Source organism: Astyanax mexicanus, chromosome 4 (assembly GCF_023375975.1).
Source record: "Astyanax mexicanus isolate ESR-SI-001 chromosome 4, AstMex3_surface, whole genome shotgun sequence".
Classification (NCBI taxonomy): Eukaryota; Metazoa; Chordata; class Actinopteri; order Characiformes; family Acestrorhamphidae; genus Astyanax; species Astyanax mexicanus.
The window spans coordinates 32,317,661-32,325,753 of NC_064411.1; positions in this window are offsets into that span (position 1 = coordinate 32,317,661).

The window sequence follows — 8,093 nt, forward strand, 5'->3', positions numbered from 1 at the left end:
GCCAAGGGCACAGTCTCTGAGATCATAAAGAAACTAAGGGTAACTTCTAAGCAACTGAAGGCCTCTCTCACATTGGCTAATTTTAATTGGTTAATTGGTTAATTTTCTTGAGGACACAATCAGGAGGAGACTAAACAACAATGGTTTGCATGGTAGGGATACAAAAAGGAAACCACTGCTTTCCAAAAAGAACATTGCTGCTCACCTGCAGTGCACTAAAGCTCCCATGGACTAGCAGAAAGGCTAACTTAGTGACACTTGAGTGTTTTCTCCCTGGGTTTGGTTTGTTTTCACACAGGAACAAATCTAAACGCACCAAAATGCGCACCAACAAACCACATGAGCACTTTGTCTCCTATTTGGTCAGAGCTGTCTGGTGTAGGAGCAAAAAGGAAAATACAAGAAGAAGTTATTTGTTTCAGACCAGCACAATGCAGTGTGGAGCTGCTTTAACAATGAATGCAGAAATTTTGCCACTGTGTTTTCAAAAACACTGTTTTCAATGGGATGTAAGGTGTAGTTGTTCTCGTAGTAAACAAAGTTGCGTGGCCATGAGCAGTAAATGCTGCACATATGTATGGAGTGAATTTTGTGCAAATTTTTTATGCACAAAAAGAAATCCGCAATCATTTATTAAGAATCAAAAGGAAAAAGTATATATTGAAAAATCAAAAGAGAAAAAATATAGCAAATATATATTTTTAAATATACTTCAGTTTGGAATTTGCCAGTCTTTGCTTTTATTTTTGTGATTTTGTGTATTTTCTGTGTATTTTTGTGTATTTTGCTGATTAAGACTTTTGCTTCTGAAATCTCTCGTTTGCTTCTGCTTCAGTTTTTTGCTTCTGAGTTTTGGCAGTTATCACAGGTAGGTGGGGCTTAGAAGAAGATGTTCCCCTTGAATCTCCATTGGTCTCCTGATTTTGGACTGATGAGTACCCTGAACCCTCGTCAGAAATTGACTACGCTCCCTCCGCCAGTTTCAAGCGTTGTTACAAACCTGGAAGAGTAAACGGGCTCACATTAGCGATGTGTGCTAAATATTCATGCTCAACGTATGCTAGTTACCTAGTCAGTGAATTAGTCAGTTAGCTAGTTACCTTGTCAGTGTGTCAGTGAGTTATCTAGTGTTATTCAGGGAGCTAGTGAGTTTGCTTAGCTAGGGTTAGCTAGTTATTGTGCCTCCAGGTAAAGCCAAGTAGGCACTGTGGAAGCGGCTGCTGCAGCTCTGCAGACAGAGCTCCCAGCCCAAAATCAGTTGACCAATGGAGATTCAAGGGGAATGCCTTCTTCTAAGCCTTGCCCACCCGTGAAAACTGTGCCAAAACTCAGAAGCAAAAAAGTGAAGCAGAAGCAAACGAGAGATTCACAAAAACACAAAATTAAAAGCAAAGACAGACAAAATCTAAACTAAAATATCTTGCAAATAACTGCAAGGAATAATAAACTAATCGAAGTATCTTTAAAAATATATATTTGCTATATTTTTTCGCTTTTGAATTTTAACATACACTTTTTTTTCTTTTGATTCTTAGATGCGTTAGTTACTAGATATAGTAATTATCTAGGTATAATCAGCTTAAACTGCACCTGAACAGCAATTTAGCGTTGTTCTACTAAAGAATGGTTAAAGGAGAGTAAAGTTAATGTTTTGGAATGGGGCCAAGTCAAAGTCCTGACCTTAATCCAATAGAAATGTTGTGGAAAGACCTGAAACAGCAGGTCATTGGAGGGAACACACCAACATAAAAGAGCTGAAGCTGTTTTGTACAGAGGAATGGGCGGAAGTGTGTAAATAAACAGTTACTGGAAATGGTTAAGTGCAGTTATTGCTGCACAAGGGGTTTACATACTGCACTTGTTTCTCAGGTTCTGTTTCACACCTCTTGACCACTAGTGGGTGGTTGGGTATAGAATGGTATCCTGTGCATGCAGCGCAGACCTCTCTTTTTACTTTCTTTACAAAGACGTTAAACATTGAGAGTACCAAGTGATGAAGTGTTTCATGTGTTATTTTGTCTCATTTTTAATGCAAACACCTCTTAGGGTTTGTAAGTGTACAGGGTCATCATGTCATTTTTTTCCAAACCCATTCTCTACTGTGGACAGGTCAGGACCTCAGGCAGGCCAATTCGGTACCATTTACACTCTTTTTTTTTACCTTTTTGCTGAAAAATTCACAGACATCTCAGGAAAAGATGTAGTTTTGAAGGCAGTATGCCCTTAGATCTATCCCTATACCATGACATAACCTGGCTTTTGGAAAGTTTTTGTCTTGTTTTTGGTCTTAGTGTTTTTGGTCATAGTATTCATTTCTTTCAGATTTCTTTAAGATCTGGAATACTGATTCTTCTGACCAAAATACACATTGTGTAGTCACTGTGTGACTGTCCACCCCAAATGTCTCTAGGCCAATGAGAAACTGATGCAGATCCTGGACATGGTTAACACAGGTACTATGTTTTGTACAATATAGTTTTAAATGGTATTATTACTAGAATGTAACTCTGTATGAATTGTAGAGCCTGTTGATAAAGGTTAATAAAGTAATCTCTTGTTCATGAGGTTCTGTCAGCTATTGTTGAAAGGCGGTTCATGATGCAGTGCCGAGTTATTGGAGATCACGAGTGTTCAGCTAAAATAATTGAACACCGGAACTCATTGCAGATTTGGCTGATAAAATCACAAAACATTAACGTAGTAACACATTTTGTACCAACAAAGAAGTGATAGCAGTACTGCATTGCCAACATATATCACTGCAACTTCTCCAACCTTTATTTCTGCTGCACTTGCATCATTGTCTGAATTTTTTTTTCTAAAATTGATCCAGGCTTCCTCTTTTGGTTTCACATTGCATTTTAGGATAACACTGTCCATCATAACCACACTTAATAAGCATCTGGTTGTCATACCTCATCCCATGTCTGTCTTGTGTTTTTCCTTTTTTGTCCTTTCTGCTCTTGTCCTCTGTTCTCCTGTTTTGTTTGGTTTTGTTTTTGGTTTGTAATTTGTGACCCTGCATTGCCGATCAGTCATGTAGTGTGAAAGTCTCAACAACTGAAGAACTCACTTTTACAGCACAACCAGTCGTGTAGTGTGAACCTGGCATTGGCAATATAAGAGCTTTCTAAGGGTGTCAGGGACAAGATCATAGACCTGCACAAGGCTGGGATGGGCTACAAAACCATTAGTAAGATGCTGGGTGAAAAGGAGACAACTGTTGGTGTAATAGTAAGAAACTGGAAGAAATACAAAATGATTGTCAATCCAAATCGAACTGGGGCTCCATGCAAAATCTCACCTTGTGAGGTATCCTTGATCATGAGAAAAGTGAGAGATCAGCCTAAAACTACACGGGGAGAACTTATTAATGAGCTCAAGGCAGCTGGGACCACAGTCCCCCCAAAAAAGATGTAGCAGTTGTAGCGCAGAAAAACGGGCCAAAGACTCTAAAAGCGGAGAGGGTGCTCAGTTGTAGCGCAAAAAAATGGACCAAAGAGTCTAAAAGCGGAGAGAGTGCTCAGTTGTAGCGCAGAAAAACGGGCCAAAGAGTCTAAAAGCGGAGAGTGTGCGCAGTTGTAGCGCAAAAAAAACGGGCCAAAGAGTGTAAAAGCGGAGAGGGTGCGCAGTTGTAGTGCAGAAAAACAGGCCGAAGAGTCTAACACTGTCAAAGATAGTTAGTCAAGTAAAATGGTGTGTAAATGAAAATTATCAGGAAAAAGTATTATTTAAAGTGGTATATTTCATTATTTGTTTTATTACAGAGTCTGTGGCCCGTGACTTCAAATATATTTCTCCTTCTGGCCCCCAACAAAAAAAGTTTGGACACCCCTGTGCCAAGGGTACAGAACTACTTCACCACATTAATGGGAGAATGGATGGAGCCATGTACCGTAAAATCCTGAGTGACAAACTTCTTCCCTCAGCCAGGACATTAAAAATGGGTCGTGGCTGGGTCTCCCAGCAAGACAATGACCCAAAACATATAACCAAGGCAAAAAAGGACCTTAATTCCATAGAAAACTCATAAAGGGTTACCAAGCAACAGCCTCAAAATCTCAAGAATTTAGTCAAGTCAAGTCAAGTCAAGTAGTTTTATTGTCAATACTGCATATGTACTGGACACAGAGAATTGAAATTACGTTACTCTCCTTCCCAATTTTACAGCAAGTACAGATAATAGATATAATAAAAGAGAATGGGAGACACTATGAGTACAATACAGCAGGGACACAATAGACATACATGAGACAGAAACAAGGTGCAGTAGTGTGGGGAGAAATAGATATATAAATATAAGTAAAAAAAAGAAATAGATATATAATATAAAAGAGTGGGAGACACTATATGTACAAAACAACAAGGACACAATAAACATACGTAAGACAATAGTGCAATATTGATGGTGATTGAGATGGAATGACAGTATAAATAGTATATATCAGCAGTGCAAATATGGTATGTGGTATATATCTTAAGGCAGGTAAAGTGAATGAGTGCGTAAGTTCTTAAAGTTCACAGTTTATGGGGAATTAAAGTGCGTATTGACAGTGCAAGTATATCAGATATTGGGTGTGTAGTGCAAGTCCGTTTGGAAGGGACCAGTACTTTGTGCATTGTAGTGCAGAGTTTCAGTACTGTATTAGTGGGGGGTCAGGATGCTGAGTGAGTTTGTGCTGGGGGCAGGATTGGGATGGGGGGTAGAGCAGGAAGAGAGTTCAGCATCCTCACAGCCTGATGGATGGGGCTGTCTCGCAGTCTGCTGGTCCTCCCTGATGGCAGCAGGCTGAAGAAGCTGTGTAGTGGGTGGGAGGGATCTCCTGCCAGACGGAGGGCTTTCCGTGTGAGGCGGGAGCTGTACAAGTCCTGAAGGGAGGGGAGAGAGGTGCCAACAATCTTCTCAGCTGCTCTCACGATGCGCTGGAGGGTCCTGCGGCAGGATGCTGTGCAGGCCCCGTACCACACGGTGAAACAGCTGGTCAGGATGCTCTCAATGGCCCCTCTGTAGAAGGTGGTCATGATGGGGGTGGGGTCTCCAGCTCTTCTCAGCTTGCGGAGAAAGTAGAGACGCTGATTTGCCTTCCTGGCCAGTGATGCTGAGTTGGTGCTCCAGGAGAGGTCCTCTGTGACGTGCACACCCAGGAACTTGGTGCTGCTCACCCTCTACACAGCAGTTCCGTTGATGAACAGAGGTGTGTGCTGTGTGTGAGTTCTCCTGAAGTCCACAACAATCTCCTTGGTCTTCTCTGTGTTCAGAGAGAGATTGTTGTGTTTGCACCAGGAGGCCAGGCGGCTTACCTCGCTCCTGTAGTGTGACTCATCGTTGTTGCTGATGAGACCCACCACCGTCGTGTCAATCGCAAACTTGACGAAGAGGTTGGAGGTGTGTGCTGGTGTGCAGTCATGGGTCAGCAGAATGAACAGAAGGGGGCTCAGCACACATCCTTGGGGAGCCCCTGTGTTCAGTGTGGTGATGCTGGATGTGTTGCTGCCAACCCGCACTGCCTGTGGTCTTCCAGTCAGGAAGTCTAACAGCCAGTTGCACAGTGAAGTGCTCAGCCCCAGACTGTCCAGTTTGTGTATGAGCTGTTGGGGGACGATTGTGTTGAATGCCGAGCTGAAGTCAACAAACAGCATTCTGACGTAGGTGTTCTTCTTGTCCAAGTGTGTGAGGGCTGAGTGGAGAACAGTGGAGATGGCATCATCGTTCGAGCGATTTGACCGATATGCAAACTGGTAGGGGTCCAGGGAGGGGGGGAGCGAAGACTTGATGTGATGCATGACTAGTCGTTCGAAGCACTTCATGAGGATGGGGGTGAGTGCAACTGGACGATAGTCATTGAAACAGGATGCCGATGCCTTCTTTGGGACAGGGATGATGGTGGTGGCTTTGAAGCTTAGAGATCTGCAAAGAGGAGTGGACCAAAAAGTCTTGTTTGCAAGAGGAATCAAATACTTATTTCTCTCTGCAAAATGCAAGTAATTTTTATTATTCATATAATGTAAGGATAAGAAAGGGATCAAATAATTATTTTCTTCACTGTACCTGTGCCAATATTTTTGCTTACAAGAAAAATGGATGAGTTCAGACAGTAGGTGCTGAAATGTTGATCATTTTCCTTATATTCATATTTTAATGTAAAACTCAAATGTTTTCAGTAACAACATAAAGAGGTGAGTGTACATAGGACTAATCATAGTCATGTTCATAAGTATGTAAACACTGCTTAACACTGGCTAATGATTAATGATTTGTGCTATTTTAAACACTAGCTACCCCAAATAAATTCCAGAACCTAACCGGAAGGTGTGCTCAGAAGAGCTGCATGTACAGAAGGCATGAAGTTGTTTTTGTGGTTTTTCTGTGGGTTTGTTGCAGATATGCTCTGAATCAGACTCTCAGACCTCAAAATTACCACTTGTCTGGCTGAAATCTGTTTCCGTTCCAGTGTTCGCTCTTACACTTTATTTTGAATCTACTATTAAGGAAACAGGAAACATCCCAGCTAGCAGAGAACGAACTTGAAAAAGTTCCAGGTAGGTTTCAATAACATTCTGAAAATGTGTAAAAAGTTTCTTTCATAACATTCTCAGCTAGACAAATAAAAACATTTTCAAAACTTTAAAAGTAACATTCTCAAAACTAAAATGTAAAACTTTGATACAACTGAAGTCGCAGTGACGTTACCAGAATGTTTAAAAACGTTAAAAAAAGTTCTGAGATCATCCAGAAAACTTGACAGATTGAATAGTCTAAGAATGAGAAAAAAATCTAATAACCAAAAGTTGTAAGCTGGGATGTCCCACCCTTACTATTTACCCAGCAAATACACAAAGTTGTTACAACATTAGCCCTATATGGATGGGATTAGTTTCTCAGGGGGATGTCTGTGAAAAATACTTTTTCACACTTCTACTTTTTTTTCCACACTAAAACTCCTGCATCCAGACTGCAATTGAAAAAACAGGAGGACCAGTGAGTTTTTAGGCTTTTTCGGTCGCGTGTCATCACGTTCAGTAGCTCCTCCATTTCCACTCGCTGTTGTGTTTACGTGGATCTCCATGAAAACACACGGCTCAAAGTGTACTTACGGTGCGTGGCAGTGAAAAAATTGCTGTTTTATTAAACGTTAGATGATGAAGCTTGGAGATGTGCGTCCGGACTGGAGGACCACAGAGCTTAGTGAAAAACAGCAGGTAATTCAGCCTGTTTATTTTTATCTGAGTAAAACACATACATGATCGTTCTGGACAGGAATAAAATCACAGAGGACCCCCATAAATGATAAGTTTACCCCAGGACCCCCAGAGAAACTAATCCTGCCTGGATAGGGCTTTAGTCTGCTTTTGTAAAACATTGCTTCAATATTGTCCAAAGGTTGCACTTTACAGTACCGGTCAAAAAATATATATATACTGTACATTGTACATTTAATATTCAAGTTTATAAAACTATAAAGGAACACATGCAGAATAATTCTGTAAATAAAATATTTATACTTTAGATTTTTCTAAGTAGCAAATTTATCTTAGAGGACAGATCTGCACACTCTTTGTATTTTAATCTCAGTGTCTTCATGAGGTAGAGTCACCTGGAATAGTTTTCTCAGCATCTTGAAGGAGTTCTTGGAGGTGCTGAACAATAGTTACTGCTTTTACTTCACGCTGTGAAGCTCCAGCTCAAATCACCTCAAATCACCATCTAAGTTGATCAGGTTAAGGTCAGGGGATTGTGGAGGACAAACACTTTTATTGTTTATTACATTGTTAATTGTTCTCATGTATTTTATATTAATCTACAATGTAGAAAACAGATTAAATAAGGAAAAACACTGAGTGAGAAAGTTTTTGACTGGTACTGTAAATGATGTTCTCACAGCCTTATCATTACATAACAGTGCATGCGCTTCATTATCTGATCGCTGCAGATCTTTCGAGACTGTCAGTGATCAATGTGTTAAGATGAACTTGGGTATTCTGATCGTGGGAAAACACAGTTTTTTTTAACAGATTAAGACGCTACATGTACATATATCACATACGAAATGCAGATGATATAAATCCTTCAGTTTCAGCTTCAAACTGAAAGT